Raw genomic sequence first — 24,992 nt, forward strand, 5'->3', positions numbered from 1 at the left:
ATTTCTCAGGGCCTGTGTCACTCTCTCAGATACTGCTGTAGATACTTTTTAGCCCTGCTACTTCTTCTTTTGTCATCCACTTGCCCTGTTTCCCCAGTTGGTTTAAGGACACACTGGACATGCCAAGTTTTCAGCTAATAGCTTTTTGTAAAACTGTGATATTTTTGGCATTTTTCATAGATTCAGCTGAAGAAATGAGAAGAAATTCTGTTTTTGCAGTAGTTTTTGATAGAAACAAATGACCTAAAGAATCTATTTAAAATAGGTTCTTTGCTAGTTAGTCTGAAATGTGTGGACATACCACTGGTCGTCTTTTCTATTTAGGTTTCTTTTTTATGCTTGAATGATTCATATGTCAAACTGGTCAGTGTCCACAGAAAAACAAAATTCTTTTGGAAAGCCTGGAAAACTATTGCCCAAGATGACTTAAAAATTTCAAAGGAAGTCTGTGTCCTTGGAATCAAAATACAAACAAATGAGTGGTGGCGCAACACTTTTCTCACATTCAGACTGAAACAAAAAACGGAGACATGTGAAGATATTTCTCAGCCAGGAATTGTTGTAATTTCAGTTCATCCTTGACGCTGATGTTCAACATGCAGCAATATATCAGTAATAAGTAAGCCGGTGTAGGAGGTGAGTGGAGAATGCAACAGGCTCTTTATTATGAGACAATTCAGTCTTTCCACAATACATTAACATTTTGTATTACAAAGTGAATTTCAGCACGCTGTTCTTGAAAACAGCACGATAACACATCAGCACATGTCCTTTCTGCTTGATATGTGATGTCTGTTTGATATTAAGAGTTTTTGCTGAGGCTGGCTTAAAGCCTTCATTAATATTCCATGCATTCACTGTTGTTCTTTCCCATTATTTCCAAAGCAGACCTTTGGGAATCTTTCAGAAAGTGAGGCTAGTGTGTGTGTGTGTGCTAGTGTCTCTTTCAGACAGAGCGCCTTCATCCGCAACAGTGGGTCAAACATGCCACTTTTAGGAGATTTAACACTGTAAATGTCTCTCAAAAAAACTACAACGTAGACACTGATCAGGAGCACGAAGGCTGTCATCGAGACTCACATTCCACTGGTGGGTAATGTGCTTTCACAGCCAACAGTATGATGTCACTGAAACACTAGATCCCACTTGAAACATTGATTTATTAGTCGACTTTGAGTGGAAGGTTGTAAAAGCTATGAAATAAGTTGAAAAGCAAGACAAAGCTGGATTCTTTCTCAGCAAGTCTGAAACACTTTATATGAAATTTTCACTCAATAAAGGCTCCACTCTTCACCTCCCTCGCAGACAGCAGGTCTTTCTCACGAGTAAGGCGGTATGGATTGATAAAGGGAAGCAGAGATTAGATACAGAGCAGGACACTTTTTGCCACTGTAGCGACTGAACGAAGCAAACAAGCAAGAGGAAACACACATGCCACACAGCTGCCCTCTATGATAAGAAAAGAGGTTGGCTTCATTTCTATAATTAATTTGCCATTCCCTCTATACCCCCTGGTGGAGCCAACATGAAAGCTGGTCTGAAAGCACACTTGCTAACACATCCATTAGTCTATAAGGAGGATCTTGTTTCTTCCAGCTAAAGTCTCTCCTCATGGGCAAAACCACTATTCTAGCCCTGCCTCACTCATATGAATTACTCATGCCCTTTCAGCAGTGTTTAGACCCTTGGGTCCCCATAACAAACTTGCCTGAACCAAAGGTACAGTCCTGCCTCCAACTGAAGGGCAAAGTATGCATTTTAAAATCCATATTAGAGAACCCAGTCTCATTAGCATTAACCTGAAAAACAGACTCGGTGCCACAATACTGCAGTAATCCATTTTTATTTTCTAACAAATACATGTAGCGCGTTTGTCTCCTGCATCAATCCATTATCCCACTCAGTCAAACCTTATTTGCAATGCAGGAAATTCCCAAACTAGTGTTTTTCCATGCATATTTAATTACTCTTGATTCATGGTGGTCATGGAGAATATTCTCCATTAGGGTAAGATTTATATAAAAGGTTACTAGGACACACATCCTATTAACATCCTATTAATGTTTCAATTATCATTTAGCAAAATGGTGAGAGGGGGAATCTGAGATCAATTAAAATGATTTATTTTGAACACAGGCATCCGTTGAAAAAGAGCAGAAGGAGTGCCTGCAGCCTCACATTCCTTCAATACAAAATAGTTTGTCGCCGGTTCTTTTGAGTGAGACACACCCCTGACCAACCCCCATTCAGGCTCACTGATAGCTCACGCTCTAGTGACCTCATTTTATCAAAAGGGCTCGCAGCTGCTCTTGCCTCATTACGACCATCTATTCCATTCACTAACCTCTGGTGGAGGTTCACCATTGAAGTAGGTGACAGCCGACAACATGTTTGAGGTAACGTGCTAAATCTCATATTGAAACCTGTTGCAATCTTTAAACACCAGAAAATTGATGAAAAAATAAATATATATAGAAAGAAAACATTAATCAAATGTGATGTTTAATGCCTTAAAATGTAAACACTGGTGCCATTTGTTTGTTAGTTCAGTAACTTCATCCACAAATATTGTGTCTGCATATTAGAAAATCCACTCATTTTTGTCCACTGCAGTGTGCCAAGAGATTTCTAAATCAGGCATGTAACTAAAATTCACATCACAAGGTTAACATCTTTTCTCTAATGTTTCTACCACTGAAAAGCAGGTGAGCTGGTTAAGACTTTTTAGTCACAAGATAGAAAAAAAGCTTTTTCACCTTAATTTATGTAAAACTATTAATGGATAATAAGGAAAGTGCTACTTTTTTTATTAGTATTTAGGCATTTTCTCAATTGGGTATTTTTATATCCTCTCTAGGCCATTTGCCAAACAGATGATGGTTTGTTTCCCAGGTCCACACCTGAGCAAATTCATATCAGCACAGAGCCGAGTTCATCTAGCCTCATATGTGTCATCACACCAAGTCTGCACAACTTCCAACCTAGGCCTGGATGTAGATAAGAGGTCCTTGATGGATTCTGGCTTGCACTGCACTGTGGATCTAAAGTTCAGCCTTTGCCACCGTTAAGGATTGCTGCAGTCACAGTCATTTGAAAGTGGCAAGCTCCAAGAATGGGATATCAGCTCAGAGGCTATAGTGTGAGGCCAGAAAGTTTTTAGAAATTATAAGTAGTCTCAGAGACGTATTTTTCTAGTCAGAAGGTACTGCTATCTGCACAAAAAGAACAACCTCTTGCTATAGCTTCATATTGTATAGGAGAGGTTAGCCTTTGTCGTAATGAGAAGCCGGCTGGTCATGGTATCAATAAGAAGACTGATTACCCTCTCCATCTCCCCACCACAACCACATCTAACAGGGTTGGCCAGTGGCCATTTCCTTTTGTGGTAGTCACAACAAAACTCTGATCACCACTGAAATGAGCGGCTCAAACAATAGTCTACAGTCAGAGAGCGCTACTGAGCCCTCACTGACATGGGAAGCAGTGTCTGCCACATTCCCCCAGCAAGCTTTAATTGGAAGTGATGCTAGACAGATCATATCATAACCATTAGTGATGGCCTGATAAGACTGACCAAGGAGCTGCTCTATAAAGCTTCTTTGTCCCAAAAAAAAGGGTCCAATGAGCCCCTGGACCCGACAGCATGCCATCTCCAGCAGCAATCACAGCCTGACCTTAGTCACCTCTCTCAGCCCTTAATGCCCAGGATGTCGGCTCTAGGGCTGTGGAACTGGGGCAGTTGACCTCCCCCTCTCTAGAGGGTAAAATCCCTGATAGCAGGGACTAGAAATTAAAGACTGTGGCCTTTGAAAGCCTCTATTATTGTCAGAGGGAGCACAGCAATGAATCTCGCCAGCCTCTCCATGGACATGCATTATCAGAGGGGTGATTGTTTGACCTAAACTCTCTGCTTGGCAATGATTTATTTTACCCTGGCACAGGTACATTCTCTGACCTCTCTGTCCTCTTGGAGTGACAGAAAATGTCAGGTTTTTTGAATATTGGCTCATAAGCGGTATAAACACCGTACGCATTTTAAAAGAAGAACTGAGAATCCATTTCTTTAGTCCATCTCAATCTGTTTTCTGTCTCTGTGGAATGATGCTTTTTACAGGAATATACTGGGAACTAAAAAGACTGGATCAATTGTTCCGGTGCTGTAATTCAGAAAGATGGATTGCAGTCCAGCGTGAGACCAAAATGTGCTGTGAAAAGCTAAAACCAAAGGAGCATGTCACTTCAAATGTCAGCTCCCCTGGTTAAAACTATTCTCTTGTCTGCTTGCTTGCAGACAAGAGATTAGTTTTCAAATATATGCAATATCTTCAAAAACCTCTGCAGGAGTGAAAAGGTCTTTGTTATTTTACGTGCTGTGTTTGTGTTTCTTGTGATCTTTTGACAACAAACTACACAAAATATAAAATGAGTGTTTTCAGCACTTTCTTTTTATCTTGTTGTGACTCATATTGCAATGCTGTTCGAATTGTTTTATTGATAATTTACTAAATAGCTGATGGCATATTGATTTTATACTTTTTTTCCCTGAGCAAATGCGCAACACAGCATATTAGACAAACAATGCATGGTTTTATCACTGGGGGAAACAGTGCATCCATTGTGTGCACATAAATCTTTGCGTCGGGCATGCCTGAAAAACTCTGTATTCTTTATCAGTCACCAAGCTAAAGGGGAATGACTATGAGAACGCACATTAGGTTTTGCAGTATACCCAACACTTTGAGTTGGAGCTCTTCTGACACCTTTGGGTTGGTTACAAAATGCAAACTAAAGTGTCAGGTGATGAGAAAGAGAGCTGAAAAGATCTTGAACATTCATTCAGTGTCATTTCTCTGTGTTTGTCCTTCTGCCTTTTCTTTTGTGTCGGTACAAGGAAAGAATTATTTTCTGAAAACCAGCCCAGTGGGAATTTCTTGACCATTTAGCTGACAGTTATTTCTTGAGCACAAGGCAAGAACGAACAGCTCCGCTTTTTCGAAGCGGAGCTGTTCGTTCATTTCTGTCTTTGACACTGTGAGTTTTTAATTGTGATTTACTCATTAGAGAGATTTCTTTTTATCAGCCAGGAGATAAACATGTTGTATATGCACATGGTGTGTACTAGACCCGTGCATCTTTGGGGATTAAATAAAGCTCTTAAAATTGGCCATTATCAAAATACATCAGTGCCCCAAGTTGAATAACTTTGGTCAAATAAGTTTAATTTTGGAAGGTCTAGAAATTAACATAACATATATTTCAAGGCCTCCTCGGCGGTAAAATGAAAATCACTCTAAATGAATGGACACTGCATGGAATGCACTCTTATTTCTTTCATAACAAAACACTGGAGCTGCTTAATGGGGAATAAAATCTTTCAAGGATAAAGACAAATATTATATTTTATAATGCAGAACCTTTATTGTTTGTTGCTGTTGTTTCCTCTACTATAACCTTGTTTATCTCTTTTGTGAGCTACTATTCCTTTTGTACCAATTATATGCTTTTGAGAATTATAACATTTTTTGAATGGACGGATAGAAATGAAATTTCTCAGAATCAATCTGTACTTATTAACAATGTAACAAAACCTTTTCAAACCTCAGTACCATTGGCTGAAATGCAGTCTCAAACCATGTCGCTATTGTGCTTTACAGATGGGTGTAAGCACTCACTGTTGGACTACTCTCCTGACCTTCTCTGTACATATTGATGACGATTTGAACCAAAAATCTGGATACATCACTCTGTCAGACCTCGTGCCACATATTTTCAGTCCAGTTTATTTGTAATTTGCTGCTGTTGATAGCTTATTTAAAAGCAGCTACTTACTCTTTTCTCCTCCACTTGTCCAGTTTCCTCACATTTTTAAGGACACGCCGTACACCATGATGAGAAATGCCAAGTTTCTGGCTAATAAATAAATAAAGCGACATATTAAACAGCACTAAAGATAAATGCCTGGTAGCTGAAATTTAAGAACCACTGTTTTGCATTATATACCACCTGAATAATTCTGCTTTAATACACATTGTGACTTTTTTTTTCTTTCTGAGTTCCACTAAAGGATGAAAATATATCAAGTCTGATACACGAGTGACTCATTCTTTTTATTGCAAATATAGAATGTTGGACTTCTGGCTGATAATGCCGATAATGGTCTTTCTCACAACAACTAAAAGATTAAAGGAAATTATTAACAAATAAAAAACATGCACATGAATTACTATTACTATGCAAATGTTATGCATACAACATATATGCATAACATTTGCACAGGGCTTCTGCAAATAAATGCCATTAGGTAGTCAAAAAATGGCTGAATGGATCTCACCATTTTGAAGAGAAGAATGAGAGATTACTCCGAGAGCTGAAATTGGAACGGTGTGTAGAGTGCATGCTACTTATTGTTCTCTGTTTTACTTAAATCTCTCAACAAAAGTAAATGGATAGCTCACAGCTTCAACGACAGACACGTGCAGCTTCCAGGCAGCTGCTGGAAGAAACTGGACCTTTTTTTTTTTTGCCTATTGTACATTTGTCTGATGCAGAATTGTCCTCAACATTAAAGAAGAAGAAGAATATAGGCTGGAATGAAATATTAAACTTGAAAAAGTGTGCTCTGATCTGGCCATTGTGGCTGTATCATCACAAATACATCTTCACAGATTTCTTGTGGGTGGTTTATGTAATTTGCTACTCGACACCAAGATAGTCAGCACAGCAGAGTGTATTTCTCATGCTGTGATTGTATTGTATTGGTACAATTCTCTGGTAGCGCATACAATAACTGGAGCTTTATCAACACCTGTGATCCCTCTTTGGGTTTAATATTCTTGTAAGACTCGTTCATGTCCAGTATTATACTTGTTATATATTTGTTGTCAAACACCATGCTTAATAGCAGCATCATTTAAGTGTATGAGCTTCAGTTTTCACAGTTCAGTGTTCATTACACACTTTCCATTTTGGAAAATGCTATTCAACCTCATCTCACCAATGCAGCTCAATGCAATGCTTTTAGAAGTCACAGAAAACCCCAGGGAGTATGTGTCTTTGTTTAATGTGACCCCATGAAGAATAAGTAGCCTGTGTGAGTTTTTACCCCCAAAATGCTTCAATAATAGAAGGCCTGGGTGATAACACTGCAGGAGTGTGAGGGCAGTAAAGGCTTCCAGGGATTCAGTTTGACAAAGTGTGAGTATTAGAAATTCCACTCCTTAATATCTGGATCCTTTAGCCTCTCTCTCTAACTCACTTGGGAACTTGTTCTCAGACTCAACAGGATGGATTCTAATAAACCTGGACCCCAATTTCCAACGCAAACTAGCATTTTCATGGAACAATGTGCCACCATTATAAGAACTTCTAGTCTAAGAACTCCTTAAGGGATTAAGGGAAGTCTATATCACAGCTTAAGTGGTGCAGTTCATCAAGACCTTTGATCAGCAAAGTATATAAGAGAGCAGTGGAAGTGGGAATTAGGATATAGCTAATGTTTATTGAAACACAACCAAAGGTTAGGCCATTGTTCTTATACAAGGGTCTACATTCACTAACACAGACATTTTGAAGGAAATGGCCTATTGAATGTTTTTCAGTGCATTTAGAGACAGTAACTGTGGCAGGATTATAAGATAGTCTTGCTCTTTCTGTCTCCTGACAACAAGTAAACCACCTTGTAGAGCAGCAATCAATCAAAATGCTCTCACAGAAACAAATGAATAATGAAATCTGCTGCATCACAAATGGCAATCACTATTGTTTTACCTGCATAACAATGACTGGCTGAACAAATAAATTAAACAAGAGATAAAAGGTCAAACATAATTTAAGGCAATGCTTTCTTTTATTATTCTCACACATTATTCCTCTCAACCAGCTTTAATAGGACACTTTATTTCTTACACAGTGGATATTGGTAAGCAATGGAATGACAGGGCTCCTGGCATAACGCTGCCATAGAAATATGATTGTTGTCATGATTATAAATCAGAGACCAGTGTCTTTGTGCTGCAGTGATTTACATCAATACTGGGATAACAAAAAATCAGCTTTTTCCTATTTACAAAGAGCATGGTGGAAATAATAATTTAATTCAAACAAGCAGGTAATTGGCTATATTACAAACGCAATTTAACACAAGACAATTCAATGCTTTAGATCTTATTTATCTTTTTGTTTACCACTCTGGTCTTGCAAAATGGAAAAACAGGGTTCTTAAGAAAAATACTCGGGACTGGTTTAAAAAATACCTATCGGTAAAAAAAATGTATTAAAAAAAAGAATGAAGATTACAGACATTTTTTAATCTAACATTAAAATTTGCTTTGTGAGCAAATAAATGATATGAAAGTGGTTGACCAGGGTTGAAAATGCTATGTAAGAAAAACCAAAGTCATTATATTTTATAAAATCACATAAAATATATAAATGTAAAATCACATCTTGGTCCTGTTCCAGCAAAATAAAGTAAAGACTTTCCTCGGAAACAAAGAATGTTACTGGGTTTATGCAGGCATTCATTAAAACTGGTATTTGGCATGATTAATGATACTTGCAATTTGCAAGGAAAAGTGCAGGCTCTGTTGAGGTCTGAACAGAGAAATGTGTCTGCAGTGGGTAAAGGGGTGGGTGGTCCTTGCTCCTCTCTGTGAAACCCCACTTTCTCTGTGATGTTGTGCTGTGCTGCAATTCCTCTTAGGGATCAACGCTCTGCAACACAACGACTTGATTTCTTTCGACAAGTAGTCTCTTAATTTTTTTCTCTTTTTTTGGTGGGCCTGATCATTATTTCCTCATTTTGCATTCGTTTCATCAGAGATAATTTATCTCTGCCTGCTTTAATGAAGTGATAATTCCATGATAATTAACGTAATCCTGCACCAAAGCAAATTTGCCTAATGACTGTTGTTTTGATAGTCAGAGTTGCTGCATGGGAGAATGTCCACACTGGGATGAATCAAGGCTCTGTGCCAGGCAGAGGAAACGGGAGAAAGCCGAGCTGGCAGCCAAAGGACGGAGAAAAGTACAAGAGAATTTTACTTTATGACCTTAACTTAGCTGTGGGCTAAAGGACCCCAGCCCGTTTTATTCAGGAGTACAAACAATATGGTGCTAATAGGTGTGATCATTGAAAGAAAGCCTATTTAGAAAGTCCTCTTATACCTGACTAAAAATATAATGATGTGAGAATGATGGGCCAAGTGAGGAAAGGCTTGAGCTGAGGTATTGTCTCTGACATTTCATTTGATCAGGGGTACCAACTTTGACATTTCCTGTGTTTGATATTTGTTAGACCCACAGCCCAGAAAATTTAACCTTTTCAAATCTTGGAATAAATGGCTTAAATACTCCTTCTCCAGTCTAAACACACACACACACACACACACACACACACACACACACACACACACACACACACACATGAATTATGTTAATTAAGCTCACAATGTAGTTAGTAGCAGTGCATTATGCTTGGGTTTCTTTTTAAAATATATTTTGACATAAATACATCGCTGAGAGACAGCTAGGACACATACAACAAACAGAGGTTCACCCACATGGCCATACTCTGTCTCTAAATATACCTTGAATATATGTGGCTCTTGAACCCAGCTCTTCACAGCACTTTACATAAGTGAACAAGAATGGAGTTTGAGTGCATAACGCATACACATTTACACTTGTTAGGGATCCAGAATTGTAAATTCAAAACTGCAATTCATGGACATTACATGGTGTATATTGATTTGATTTGATTTGATTTGATTTAATCTATGTAATTACACACACTAAAATGTTTGGACACTGCCAAATTAACTAAAAAATAATTGAAAAACTGGAATATTATCATTATTATTACCATCAACAACTGCAAAGCAAAGGCATGAAGACTGGCCTGGATTAATAGCTTTAAAGGGAACGCAGAGTTGGAACATCCAGTTGGCTAGATCTATCCACTGGCTCACCCTAAATGTGGGGAAGACTGGCAGCCAACAAATCACCACCGTGTTTGTGTGTTTTACATGATTAAGCATATGGAAGGAGCATTAAATCAGCCTTACCTCACTTGACAAACTGGCATCTGCAAGACCCACTTCCTATCTCCATGCACATACTGACAGGGAGTGTTTCCATTAAAAAATTAATTAATTATCTGACATAAAAACATGACAATTACCACCGAGAGCAATAAATTAAACTTCTTTTAGCCAGTCTCAAGATTTAGAGTGCTGTGTTGACCAGCAGCTTTTATTGCTAAGTAATGATAGACTTGGTAGTTAGCATTAGCAAATGGATATAGCTTTTACCATTAAACAAACCACATAAATTACTTTATAATTGGTTTAAATTTAATCATATTGTATGCATTCACTTGTGCTGCAAATACTGAGATAAGTTTGAAAACTTATATCAATTACTCTTTGTGATTTGGATCCCAAAGTGGCAATTTGCTTCTCTTTGTTTAAAGGAGAGCATTAAAACGTTAAAAAAGCTAACTCCTGGGAGTCTGCTGGAAAGCTAATTGGGGTTAAATATAAAATATGTAGGAAAAAAACAGAACCAGGTACACTGTAATACTAACAGATATTCCTTTTGAATTTTCTTGACTGCTGAAATGCTTATATTGCGTGTACACAGGTAGCTAATATTCATATGTTGAATAGCGCTGTCCAGCCACTGCTAACGTGTAAACATCCTGTTTTTCCAAAATTACTTTTAGAGAAACTGTACAACTCTTATTTTGCTAAAATCGTAATGATGATGGAAAAGTAAGAAAACATAAACAGTATATGAACTGTATTTTCGTCGAGTTAAGATTCAAACTCGGCACAGCTGGGCTTCAACACAGCTCTATATTTGAACAAGGAGACCAGTGCAATTGCTTCTCTTACCAAAAATAAGAAATAAAATGCTGAATGCAATGTTAACTCAGAAAGGCTAGAGAGTGAAAAAAAATGAATAAAATAATTAATACTGCAATCAATAATATACTCTTTAACAAATATAATTAGCTTTTTTTTTTTCAAGATAATTTCACAAAACATTACTGCGGAGTAGCAAAGTGCTGTTACTGATGCAAATGGTGTGTGAAAAGAACTACGAGGAAACTATAATTGAGAACTGATCTGGCACAGAAAGAAAACCTATTACTGCAGTTCATCTCATTTACTGAGGAAGCATAATGGAAGGTCTTCCAGACTCCAAAGTCCAGCTGTGGGTAGCTGTTCTGTAGACAATGTTGCAGAAACAGGGTGGTCGCTCATTAAAAACCTCCCATTTGCTGAAAGAACAATGAAAATAGGCCCAAAAGGCATCTGCAGTGCTGAGGACCTGCACACCCTTTCACAGCAGTGTCAGTGTTTGTGTGCGGGTATATCAATTAGGGAGGCTTGTTGGGTTCCTCTCTTCAAAGCACCTAAATAATTTAACCATCAGGGGTGAGATCCTATAAACCAGTTTGACACCAGGTCTACACTGGCAGTTTTTATAGAGCTCCAAACTATTTAGAAAAGCTAAAGAGAATAAAGGTTAAGAAAGTTTGACACTACATGATGCAGCCTTCCACATTTGAAAGCTTGGAAGCAGTGTCGACCATATAACTACAAGTATCTGCTACTCACTGCTAAGGTGGAAGAAGCACAAATAGGCTCTACTGATGCTTTAACTGCTTCCATCAAACTAGATTAGGAAGGTGAGCTGGAAGACGGACCCCTGATGGTTAATTGAAGTTTTATTAATGCTACTGAAATTCAACTGGAAAAGCAGCCAATATGACCGCAGGGCTGGCAGGGAGCCTTCCACATTGCAGTGTTTTAAACCAATTACAGGTATTTTCCAATGTCTTTATCCTTATACATTTGGCAAAGAAACCTATTTTATTTGACCTTGGATGTCCCTCTGTGGTTGTCTGCTGTGAGGATACTGAGTAGCTCCCTGGTGAGAATTCTATGTATTCTATAATTAATAATTCATCAGATCATTGCTAACAGATAGCAGTCTACTGAGAGACTGACACATTAGTAGGTTGGGACAGTCTCTTCACTCTGCCTCAATGAGGTGTTTATAGTTGATTATGTAACAATACTATGTATATTCAGACTTTTTCTATTCTACTGCTGTCAGAATGATTCACAACTGAGATAAAAGACGATCCTCTCTTTTCAGATTAACTTTTTAATAATATTCGAATGCTTTTCACATAACAAATTTTATTCATCAGTAGATTTGAAGAATACATTGGTAATTTTGAGACTTCCTTAACTGATTAGTCAAAGGGACCTTTTACCCAAAACCAAAGGATTCCATTTTCTGAGTTCCACATTTGCATTTTCAAATTCTGATCTGTTGAATTCAAAACAGTTAGGACATAAAACTTATATCAAGAAAACAAGGAAACAACTACTGTGTTTTATAAGTGTCATTTGTATAAATCTAATCAGCTATGTGATTGGCCATGCAAAAGTCTTAAGCTACATCTCATTCTTTACATTTTGCAGGAAAATTGGTGGAAAGATGAACTGAAACATGAAACAGCACAAAGGACAAAGTTTATACAGTACAGTTTTTATTAGTGAGCTCAAAAGTCACTAGTTCCTCAATATACAGCCTTAACCTGAACCTGAAAATCCTTAGGTAAGCTTTCTTTGAATTTTTTAAGTAGTCTTTAGAAATAATAATAATAATGGGGAGGCCGATGTATGACTGAGTATTCCACTGTATGCTTTTCTATCCAGGTATGCTTTTACTGCACTGGTAGCAGGTATAGTATCCCATTTTAAGTATTGGTTGACACTTTTCTTTTCTTAAGCATATGACTTTTAGATAAACCTAACATTTTTTTTTTGTCCTACTGCTTCTAGGGATGGGTACCCGGTTCTGACATAAACGGTAGTAACCAGACTGAAAAGCAGCGCACATTTCTGTGCTTTATTTTGGTGCTTTATTTTGGTGCTTTTTTCCCCTGAGCTGTGATACACTTTGGATTCTAGCCAATCATTTTACGTTTCCGAGGATAGTAGGCGGGTCCAGGTACGTACGTTCAGTTAGAGCAGAGCTGCAGATTAAAAATGCCCAAGGCGAAGCGGTCAAAGTCTGGCTGTACTTCACAGCAAAAGATGCAAACTCAGCAGCAACAAGTGCTTTAAGCTGATACTGTGATACTGTGCAAAGGAGGTAACACCTCGAATCTGATGAAACACCTGGCGACGCATAGCGGGGGTTTTAAGCCGAGAAATGCGCCGTATTTGATAGCTTGCTGCAAGACCGAGCACATCTACTGCGGGTGTGGTGCCTGTTATCGGACCCGGAGTTAGCAACATCCCCCAAAAACCCGAAGAGGAGAGTCCTGGCCCCTAGCCCTGCCAGTGTAGCAGAAATGATGAGGATGATGATGCAGCAGCAGCCGTTCTTCTCTGCGTGAGTAGCTTAATGTTGTTTGTGTGTAATTTACGTTGAGTAGGCTACCCACGTGATTACATTAATGCATGTAAGGTGAACTAGCAAACATCATCATAGCTACATGCGGCTGTCTTCTTGTTTGATGGCAGATACTCCCTTCACCCTGGCCAAAAAGGCTAAAATGACCAAAGAAAAAGTGGAAAACAGTTAAACATGAGAGGTTTTTGGACAAAGTTTGTGTTTTTTCCATTGATTAAGCACTGCTTCCAGCCAAGAGTGATACCATATATGCCCCATAGCTACAGAAAAGGCTAACATTGTTATCTTTTTACAAAAAAAACAGCTGAACATGAGAGATTTTTGGACAAGTTTGTGTTCTCCATTCTTTAAGCACCGGTTCAAACACCGTTTTAGCACCAGCACTGTTTCAAAAGTACCGGTTTGGTACTAGTATCGGATAAAACTTAAACGATACCCATCCCTAAATGCTTCTTTGTCCTGCATTTGTCTAGTTTTCTGTATTTGTTTGTTAAACACACACTGATCACAATGCTAAGTTGCTTGATACCTCTTTAGCAATAACTTTGTTGCTGCAACAAAATACTATCTTATGCCTGAGAAACTATATTTTCTCTGGCATCGTTCATAGATTGAGCAAAATGAATGGGAACAAATCCTGTGTTTTTGTCACAGACTGCTAGTAACAAAGTGCCTGAAGATACAATTTTAAATTATTTGCTAAGTTGTCAGTTATGTAATGACACAACACAGGTTCATCTCTGAGTTGGGTGCCTTTATTCTTGAATAATTCAAAGATGATTGTTAAAAAAAAAAAAAAAAAAAAGTACAAGAAAGTCTGGCTCCTTGGAAACAAAGTATAAATAAATGAGGGGTGGATTAAGACTTTTGCACAGTGCTTTATGTATACAGAGCCAAGCTTGTTAAGGAACAAAAGGAGTCTTCCCAGAATGAAAGAATAGGATCTATGCCCCTGCAAACATGTGCACATAATTTTGAAAGCTTTTTATTACAGATTCTACAATTTCTGATCAGATGTGTGTGCTCACAAGTTTGTCAGCTGCAGAAAGTGTGTATAATGCTGCTGTCTGTGGGTGTTTACTAATATCTGGATTAATTGACACGTCTGCTTGCTGGTGTTACTGGTGTCAAGTAAATTGAGAACAGGCAGTGGTAGCTGTCATAAATGTTAGGGTGGTGGTTCCACACGCTATTTGCAGCCTTTTCGGTTCAAGGTTTTGCTTCTCCTGCTGCCCATGTTTTGTCAGTTTAGAGTTTGTTCACTTTACTTTATTCTGCACCATGAATACAAGTAAATATTACAAATATTTGTTTTTAGATAATGGGAGTCCACTAATAATAGGAACATAAAACTATTTCTAGTGTCATTCATTTTAGATTTTGTGTTATTAATTATTTTCCATTTGTACCAGACGTGTCCTGTGCATTTATTAGTTGATTCCCTTTCCAGAAGAAAATAAGGGTTGGTTGTTGATCGAGCACGCAGTCCTGCAGGATCGGACCCTCTTGAATAGACCCCATTAAGTACACCTAGAAATCAGTAGTAACTGCCTTTTAGACTGACGACCCCTTCTACTAGTGAAGCTTCCAGTCTGTATAACATTAATATTCATTTTCTTGGTTTTAACGAAGCAGGCAACAAGCATGGGGTGCCTCGGGAGCACTGCGTTTAGCATTAATGGAGATACAGTCAAACAACCAAACACAGAGGGAGGAAGTTGGCTGTCTCCTTCCCCTGGGCTCCATATTAATGAGACAATGCCACACTGCAGCCAATTACAGCCACTCCCAGACAGATGCCTTTGGTCTTAGACAACCTCCCACTGTAGATTCAACCCCCACCCCGAGTCGCCATTCCTTTTCATGAGCATACATATGTCATTTCTCTCTGACAAAAATCCATTCAGGAAATGCATTCCACAACCTCTCAAGCTCATCAGGTTGGATGGTGCTCAGATCTGTACAGAGATGTTAGTTTGGGTTCAAGTTTAGGCTCTGGCTGGGTCAATTAAGAGCATTCACTGGGTGGTCCTGAAGCTATTCCTTTGTTATCTTGGCAATGTGCTCAGGGTTGTTGTTCTGTTGGAAGGTGAACCTTCACCCATTCTGAGGTCCAGAGCAGTTTGTAGCAGGTTATCATCAGGGATGTCTTTGTACATTGCTGTAATTCCTGCAGCTGAAAAACATCCTCACAGCATGATGCTGCCACCACTACGCTTCACTGCAGGGATGGTATTGACCATTTTGGAATAAGGCTATAGAGATTGACAGACCACGTGTCTTTCACGCATTGCATGCTGGGTACTCGTGGCAAAACAATCCAAGCAATGCATCAAACGCAAACATTTGCAGAACCGCAAAACGTTCATTCTCCGGTTCCAGTACCTTCTTGCTTTTTCTTTGCCCCCCAAAAAAGGTATGTACAAAATGAAGGAGAACAATGCCGGTCCGTACAAAGACAGACTTGATGAAAAGTCAAAGAAAAGATATGAGGAAAAAAATCACAGAATGAAAAGCTGTGAATACTTTCCTTATGCACTGTATATATAGTTCCAAAATATGTATATATCGCACAGGATTATCTGTGCCTTTAAAGTGAGTTTCCCACGACATTTGCACAAATGCACCCATTGCACTTACTGGTTTTTGAATTGTGCCCTCTCTGCTTAGACTGCTTCCCCCGCGACCTATCCATAGAGAGATGGACTGCTGAAACACTCTACTGCCAGTGTGATTTGTTCCTTGCACATTGTAATTTCTGAAGATTCTTTCTATTTTTTTCTGTTTTACATTGTGCTGAAATTCATCTTGGGCTTGATAAAAGTTCTAAACCACAATGTATTTTGAACACTGTAAGAAAATCCTAGTATTTTGACATTGTCTTATAATATGGAAATTAAAAAGGACTGAATCTGTCACAATCTGGCAGCCAAGAAGTGTGTGCAGACAAAAGACTGGCCCATTTCTAGAACGGATGCAGACAGATACCAATAGGGGCCTGGGGACCTGAAAATCGTTGGGCTTGGCTGGTATTCAGGGTGAATCAAGGCCAGTAGTGCAATGCATGGGCCTCATACAACTCAGGGGAGGGAGTGGCATGACTGGAATTAATTTTCTGTGATTGAGGCAATTGCCAAGGTTACTGCAGAGAATCAAACAGCTGAATGTCATAGGAAGTGTTGTTTTTAGAGTTACATCCTTAGTCACAGCTCATACAAAGAAGATGGTAATTACAGCTTCACGTTATATCTCCTGGAAAAAAATACTTAAGTTACATCATGTAGTGTTAACTTATGTAACACTTATGGTGTTACAGCACAAGAGACTTATATTAAACCAATCCAAATGATTCCTTGTGTGAACAATTATAAGATGCACACAAGGTGCACATAACAAACTGAGTGACAATAATTTATTTAAATTATTATTAATTTATTTATATGGCAAGGTAGCCATAGGTAATTGCACTGTAAGTATAAACGAAGCTAAAGAACTGAGACCGACTGAAAAGAGAAAATTTTGAACATGCTGAAAATATATAAATGAACAAATAACAAACAAATAAAAATAACAGATAAGTCCAAAGTTTTTGCTTGAGATTTCTCCAGATGGCAGAATGCCATTCAGTGGCGTATAATAAGGGCAGCCATCCTGGAAGACAACACTCAGACCAAAGGTGACTGGTGAAACAAACAAAACGCGCGCACACACACACACACACACACACACACACACACACACACACACACACACACACACAGTGGAAGTTGAGAGAGTTTCTCAGTGCATTAATGATTTTATGCACCAAAGCCAAATTATGACATTAACCAGTTTGATCTCACACTTCAAATACTGTATGCAGAAGCTGAAAAATACTAGTAAGAGCCACCTGACAGCGGTCATTGTGAACCACAAAATCCAGCTGCTTTTTATACATATACAAGCTTATATATTAATTGAACTGTGCTTCTAAGATCTGTTGCAATTATCATTTAGAAACATGAATAAAGTGGCGATGTCCAGTTATGAGAAGAATGCTTGTGTTTTATATGAAAGGTAGAACATCAGTATCATTCTATTTCAATTTTAAAATAGAATGAATATAAAATCAATATTACATTTGTAAAGTGAAACTAAAAAGTGGGTCTTTTTGTCTAAAGGAGATGTAATTATTTTTTTACCCTTCACCTCATTCACCTTTATTCACTGAGCAGTATCTTGTGCCCTCTAGAGAATTAATGGCATTTCTTGTGGAATTGCATTAACAAGAAGTTAACTCTTTTCCTTGGTCTCGGTGGAAATGTCATAGGGTCAAGGAAAAACTTTAAGGAGGATTCATAAGCAGTAAGAAAATGCAAGCGCTAGGAGAATCCAACTGCACTTCTGCTAAGCTATATGTCTGTGAAGGTTCTCAGTTACCCAGGTCATTGTAGACTAAGGAGCTTGGAAAGAAAAGCATCTGGACTTCTTTAACGTTCCTTGAAGATGTTTCACCGCTCATCCATTCAGTGACCTGCATCTAAAGGTCAAAGGTCACTCTTTTGAGGATGCCAATGTTCACAATTTGGACAGAGAGGACAGACTGTTTGAAAGAGGAGTGAAAGAAGCCATCTATGTCCACTGTGAGCGACCATCTTCGAACAGAGGTGGTGGCTTACAACACCAACTGTCTGCCATCTATAATCCAGTTTTGAGATCCCTTCACAGATGCCGTTAACACCCACTCACATCCTGGGCCTTTGGCCTCAGTAAATCACATGATAGGGTGGGGCTAGGTTTCACAATGGGTTAACCCGAAACCTTGGCTGATTGTGCCCCAGGGATGATCTGATATCGTTGTGTTGGTGTTGTTCCTGGAACAACATAGTAAATGTTGTTCCAGGAACAACATTGCAAGTGACCAATCACATTGTTGTGACGTTATTCTTTGGCGCGCCAAGCCATTCGTGCATTTATGAAATTCCAATGTTGCAAGGACAATATCAATTCTGCTTAGCGTTTATTAAAGGGTTAGGGTCAGGGTCCATTGATCGGCAGACAGAGGCGGTTTCTCGCAGCTTAAGTACAGTTTTTTGTTTTACGGCGGTTTTTCCCAAAGTCGCAAAAGTATGACGTCACAACATTCTGATTGGTCACTTGCAATGTTGATCCTGGAACAACATTTACTATGTTGATGTGGGAACAACACCAACACGACAATATGAGATCGTGCGTGACCCAGACCCATTTTCACCACTTGGCTTGTGTGATTAGGTAGAGGATCAATAGGAGGTCCATGACCCTCTTGGGGACACTCCCATAGTGCTTAAAATCTGGGACTCTCCACCAATTGCTCTTAGAACTGAAGAAGCTTCCCAGATGAGAGGTGAAACGTCTTCAAGGAAACTTAAAGAACTCCAGACGCTTTTCTTTCCAAGCTCCTTAGACTTCTGCTAAGCTATTTAACTATACAATGGTGGATGCTGGTGACCTGACTCGGTATATGTGGAAAAATTGATCTAGAGAGCGATAATAGGTAATTTCACATCATTCTGTGGATTAAAATGAAAAATGAGTCCCAAACTTCAGCTTTTCAGTTAGAAACACTGCAGAGTAGTGAGAACTTCTGAAATCACATAATGAGCAACAGGTGCCATCATCAGTTAGTGTCGCTGCTAGCAATAGTCACAGTCAGGCATCTGTAGTAAAGATAGAGGTAGAGTTGAAGCAGACACATTAGTCCCACTGCCAGCATCAGGGCTATCATCAGCAATGGAAGTAGTGTTTGCTTGGCAAGGTTTGTAAACGACAGCTCTCGAGGGTCAGATAAAGCAAAAATCAGAGAATGGGCCAAGAGTCAGGACAAGCCACAAGACGAACTGTGCCAGCAGAAGCTGTTTGCACACAGTGATGGTGGAGTCTGGAGAAATGGTGATGGCATCTCATCAGTTCTAACCAAGGAAAAAAGACTCTGAAAAAAGGCCCTGCAGCCTTATAGCTGTTTGAGGAGCCATTTCATCTCTAACCTGTTGCAGGTTAGAGAAAGAAGGCTTTCTTTTTCTTTGTGTGTGTCTGTGTTTTTTTTTTTTTTCCTAGTCTCATCTTTGACTCGCTCAGATTATATTAGCTCAGAACAAACTCTGCACTATCACGGTTTCAAACTGGTGTAAACATAATGACTTTGAAGACTGGATAGATATGTTTGCAAAAGGAAAAGGAATAAATACTTTTTAATTTTTGTGCTTTATTCAATGCTCAGCATAACTGGTTTCTGTGTGGTGTGCAATGGCAATGTCACAGATTATTTTTGTTGGTCTTTTTACTGGTGCTCTGAGGTTGCTTGACTTTTAATGAGCGGGTTATGAAATGTAAGATTTACCATTAATATGCTAGGCACTCTACTGCTACACCCATAACACACACATAGATGCGCACACACCTTCACATATCAGTACTGACTGTGGTAATTAGGGTTTTCTTTCTTTGTCTGACATGGAAACAAGATTTGTGACCCTACCTACATAAACAGACCCTAGGAAATTGTCTCTCAACCACCAAAAGCAACAGTATAAAGAAAGAAAATAATAAAAGGCTTACCATGAGACCTCTACAAAAAATATATATTTGTCATTTGAAAATGCAAAGACATTGATGATTTTGTCACAGTCCAGGGGCAGTGTTTACTGCCAGCAGTGCTAGGTTACCGGTTCAAGAGTCCCCACTGCTCTTTTTCCAAGTAGTTTTTCAAATGGCACACTTACTGATGTGATAGGAAGTCTCAAACATGTTCTTTTCAATTCAGTACAAGCCTATAAATGCATCTTTGTAGGGCTTCATTAGGGAGAGCAACTCTTGAGGGCTGGTGATAGCATGTGCATGTTATTCTTTTTTTACGCAGCAGGTAGAGCTCTGCAAAATCTCATTTCCAGGTTTTAACTGAGGCATCATACATTATCCATTATGACACACGCACCTGCTAAACCAAAAAACTAAGTGGGCGTAGGTCAAAAATTCAACACCTATTACACCAGTTGGCCAATGGGTTAAATGAAATATTTTTGTGTTTTAGTCTAAATATTATTTTATTTTATTTTTTAATTATAGTATTCACACAATAAAAAAATGAGAATTATATTAATGAATCATGGAAAATCATTGGGGGTGCTACAGGGGTTTCATGACTTCCATACAGGTAGCTAGAGAATCCCAAAAGCCGTCCGTGGGGCTGCCTGTGCTGGGAAATCTGTGTTGCATATTTATATTGGTTGTTCTCAATGTGACATTGTTTCCACAAGACTGTCACGTCAGTCTGTTGTTGTGCTCAGTGATTCTGTGGTTGCTCTTTGAAAATCTTTTACCTTTGCTCGCATGAGTGAAGTAGCACTGCTTAGAGCTCAGGTGATTGTGAATTGCAGCAGTCTTTCAGACAGACTCTCTTTAATTATGCTGTAAGTAAGATATGCTTGGTTTCCCTCTTTGTCTGTTGGCTGTCAAACCTAGAAAGATTCTGTGATGTGACTACACATATAACTAAAATGCAGTTCCAGCAGAATACGTTACAATATGCATAATGTCAACCATAGTAGTTAGCACACACAGCAAGTATGGGATAGTATATATATTTTACTGTAAGTATCCAGTAAACTGGACAGGACAAAACTTACTACATTCATAAAAAACTCTAAACTGTTACATTTAATTTTCTATTTCTACCATTTAGTTTTTATTTTTGATATTTATGTCTCCAGTTATCATCTGATTAAACAGTGGGGTATTTATGAATCTGAAATACTGAAAAATCAAAATATTTTGTGGAGGGGAATTTAACCAAATATACAGAGGATTCAGGTCGAGGGTCGAGTTGAACACATGTAACTTTTTTTTCAACAAGTGTGTGTAATGTTGCACAAAAGATTATTTTCGCTACTGAAAAAGTATTTTTCTGTACTTGATCAACTTTGTGTAATTACATAAAGCCAAATTACTTCCTAATATTGCTTAAGTGTGTACCTTGTTCCCAGTGTATTGATGGAGTAAAGCTATCTGGGGTTTCCATTAACATGATGCTATTTTTTTCTGAGATTTTGTGCAGGAATTTGTGGTAATACCACACTAGCTTTTTCAACTTGATTTCTTTCAGCAGCAGAAGGTGCCATCCTTAGGTTTCTTTTATGTGCAGGTAGAGCTGGGCGATATGAGATTTTTTTCATATCACGATATGTTTTTTTTCATTTCAGGCGATAACGATATCTATCACGATATAAGCCAAATAACTATATTTGTAAGATTTAAATGTGCCGTTGCTCACAAGTAAAATGTGAAATAATCAGCAGCTTGTTTTTATTTAAATATTTATTTCCCATAATAAGTTCAACAGGGTAGATGTACTTAAGGAACATGAGACTTTTTCAGATAAATAAAGGCAAATATTGCAAACTACACAAAAGGCAGCCGCTAAAGCGTTTAAGTTTCAAAATAGAACAAACGAAACAGACTAAATTGTCAATTCCACTTAGAAACAAAATATTAATTCTAAAAATAAATCTTAGTTTGTTTTACAGAAGAACAGACAAAACTGACTAACTTTTGTCAATATCAAATAAACTGAGAACTAAAAGGAAATTCTCGATCTCTCCTTGTTGTATAGCTTAGCTTTTCAAACAGTTTTAACAGTTACTTTAGTCTGACAAAAGCCGAATGACGAATCAGCGCTTCCAGTCAGAGACTGAGGCTACGTCCACACGTACACGGGTATTTTTGAAAACGGAGATTTTCCGTTTTCGTTTTCAAAAATAATCTCGTCCACACATAAAGGCAGAAATGAAGGAAAACGCTGCTATGAACATGCCAAAGCAGCAGGTGGCGCTAGATTCCTAACCGTGCAGAAATGTTGGCCAATCAGAAGTCTAGAAGCCTCTGTGGGAAAAAGTAAACAAAGCTGGGGCATAGAAGCAGAACCGAGTCGTATGTGTGGAGGGACAGTAACTGTGTGTATATGTAAGCATTTAAACACTGCAGAGAGTAGAATTAACAGTATTGTAGAAATTCATTTCACCGAAACAATAACGTGGCGCACAGTGTGACGCATGCACCAGTTTATTGTATTTCCAGACTTGCTTTCAGCACAATTTACAGTGCACGCTACTCTGTTTTTTGTCAGACTTGAAATAGCCGAAATACCTTCACACTACGGAACTTCTATGGCTCTTCCGTTCGACAATCTCTCCGGCGTTGGAACCATCATCTGTTTTCTCTTCGGTCACGCTCGGTTGATTTTTCTAGTCGGCACACTCATTTCCTCCATTACCCGCTGGCTGCTTCCCAAACAAACACACGTGCGGCTTGGCACTTGTGCTGTATGTAACAAGTCACGCGACGTGACGCTGCGGCTGTGATTGGTTCGGCTCTGCGCTACTGAATTTGGATTGGCTGACCTTTTTTTTTTTTTTTTTTTTTTTCTTTTTTCTTTAAAGAGGACAAGAGCGGCGAGGTCTATCGCGATAGCTTAATTTCTCTAGGTTTGGAGGCCTATCTCCCCCTACCACCACTTCCCCTGCCAGTGGCGGACCCCCTCAGACATCGGTGCGTTGGTGGTTCTTTGTGTCCGGGGATGGGCGTCCAGGTACACACCGGCTCACTCCTTGGCGGCCGCTTATCGGGGCCTGGAGCCTGGGGCTCGCTCGGGCCACTTCGGAGGTGGGGTGCCCCCGGCCTCTCGGCCTGGGGCTCGGTCACTCAGGCGCAGCTGGCTGCCGGCGGAGCTCACGGGCGCGTCACTGCAACTCCCCCTGGCTTCTGCTCCGCGGCTGCTGAGTGAGCCCTCATCTGGGACTCTCCTCAGCTCTTTCCGGGACAGTGGCGCAGCTGCCCCTCTGTTGGTCTTCCTTGGTCTCTTGTGTTCTGGGGGCCTCTGGATGTCTGGAGTTTTGATCTCCTCCACACCTGCTTCACGCCCTGGAGGATGGGGCTGTGGCCCCCCCACACCCTCTAGCAGATTATTAAATGAAGGAACCTTTTAAAAAAACAAAAAACAAGCGCGTCCATGCTCACAGGTGTACACACGGGTGATCACACCCACAAACTACACCCTTTTTGGCTCCTACCTCAAAGCACACTGTGTTCTGTTGATCTTATGTGCTGCACAATAATGTTTAACATTTAGTATTTACTGTCATATTCCCATATATCATTGTGATGCTGTTTATTCTATTACTCTTGTTCTCTTCTGCTTGCTTTCTTTTTTCTTTCTCAGCAGGTGATCCAGGTGATTGATATATGCATTTTTTTTCTCTGCCCGTTCTGTTGGTTTTTGTCTTTTGCCCTTCTCCCCCGTCCCTCTTCTCAGCTGTTTCTCTTTCCCTCTTTCTTTCTCCCCTTCTTTCCCCCAGTCAAGTCTGTCCCGTATTCAGTAAGTGAAAATAAAATAAACAATAAAAGGTGAATCAAATGGACCATTACGGCAAGGCTGGGATGGTCAGTTTGGTAAAGTAAATCCGTTGGGCATCTTTCTTTGCCTTTAGACAACAATTCTGATGCAAAAGAGCCAAACGGGACAGGCCAAAAAAAAAAAAAAAGCTTAATTTCTCTATCGAGTAAAAGTTATATCGCGATACATATCGTTATCGTTCTATCGCCCAGCTCTATGTGCAGGTATGAATGTCATGTGAAAAAAAGAGCATTCTTCATTCTTTATATTTCTTCAGTCAAGTTTCAGGATATCATGAGATCACTGTAAGACTCAGCTACTTTTCTTTTGTGGGTGCTTGACTTGTTGAAAATGAAACTGCAAGAATAATGGGAGTGGACATTACTCCTCCATGAGAAATTAAGTTGTTGTAGTAAAATATACAGTGCATCAAAATCTGACATTAACTAATTGGCATGATTAAATGTCATTTTAAGATAATTGACTGCAAATTGTCTAACAAGGCCACTGCACATAATTGTGTTAAATATTTTTTTTAATTTTCGCTATTTTGTCTTCATTTTGCTGTACTTTATCAAATGCAAAATAAAGTAAATAGCAACATGATAGTGCTGTTAAAATAATTACTCCTGGGTCACTGAAACTCCCATTACAATTGACCAGTAGTTAGAAAAGTCCCAGGAGGTCTCCAATCTACTTTTTTTCCCTAATTGTGTCACAGGCCTTGTAATGTGATGACCTTGTAATGCGTACTGCGCAACAGTACACGTTACAAGCGCCACAAAGATCTGTAGAACATACTAGTTAAAATTCTATTGCATCAATAATCAGATACACTTCAGATAGACTATAATTATAGTTCTGGATCTGCAATAAAATCTGTCTTTTGCATGAAAAATAATTGCAAAATAAAACAATGAAGTAAATATACTTTTACAACAAATATGGTCCTAGGACTCTCAAATCCAAATGAGGTTTAGTCATATGGAATGGTGATAAGACCTTGAAAAGTGAGAATGGTAATTACTATAGTCAGTAATAAAATGTAACAAATATGCACAAGTTAAACCAAAATTCTTGCTTGGAGTTTTTCTGACCTGTAAGAACATGCAGTACAGTATAAAAAGAACTAGGGCTGTGCTTTATC

This window comes from Maylandia zebra, linkage group LG2 (genome assembly GCF_041146795.1).
Source record: "Maylandia zebra isolate NMK-2024a linkage group LG2, Mzebra_GT3a, whole genome shotgun sequence".
NCBI lineage: Eukaryota > Metazoa > Chordata > Actinopteri > Cichliformes > Cichlidae > Maylandia > Maylandia zebra.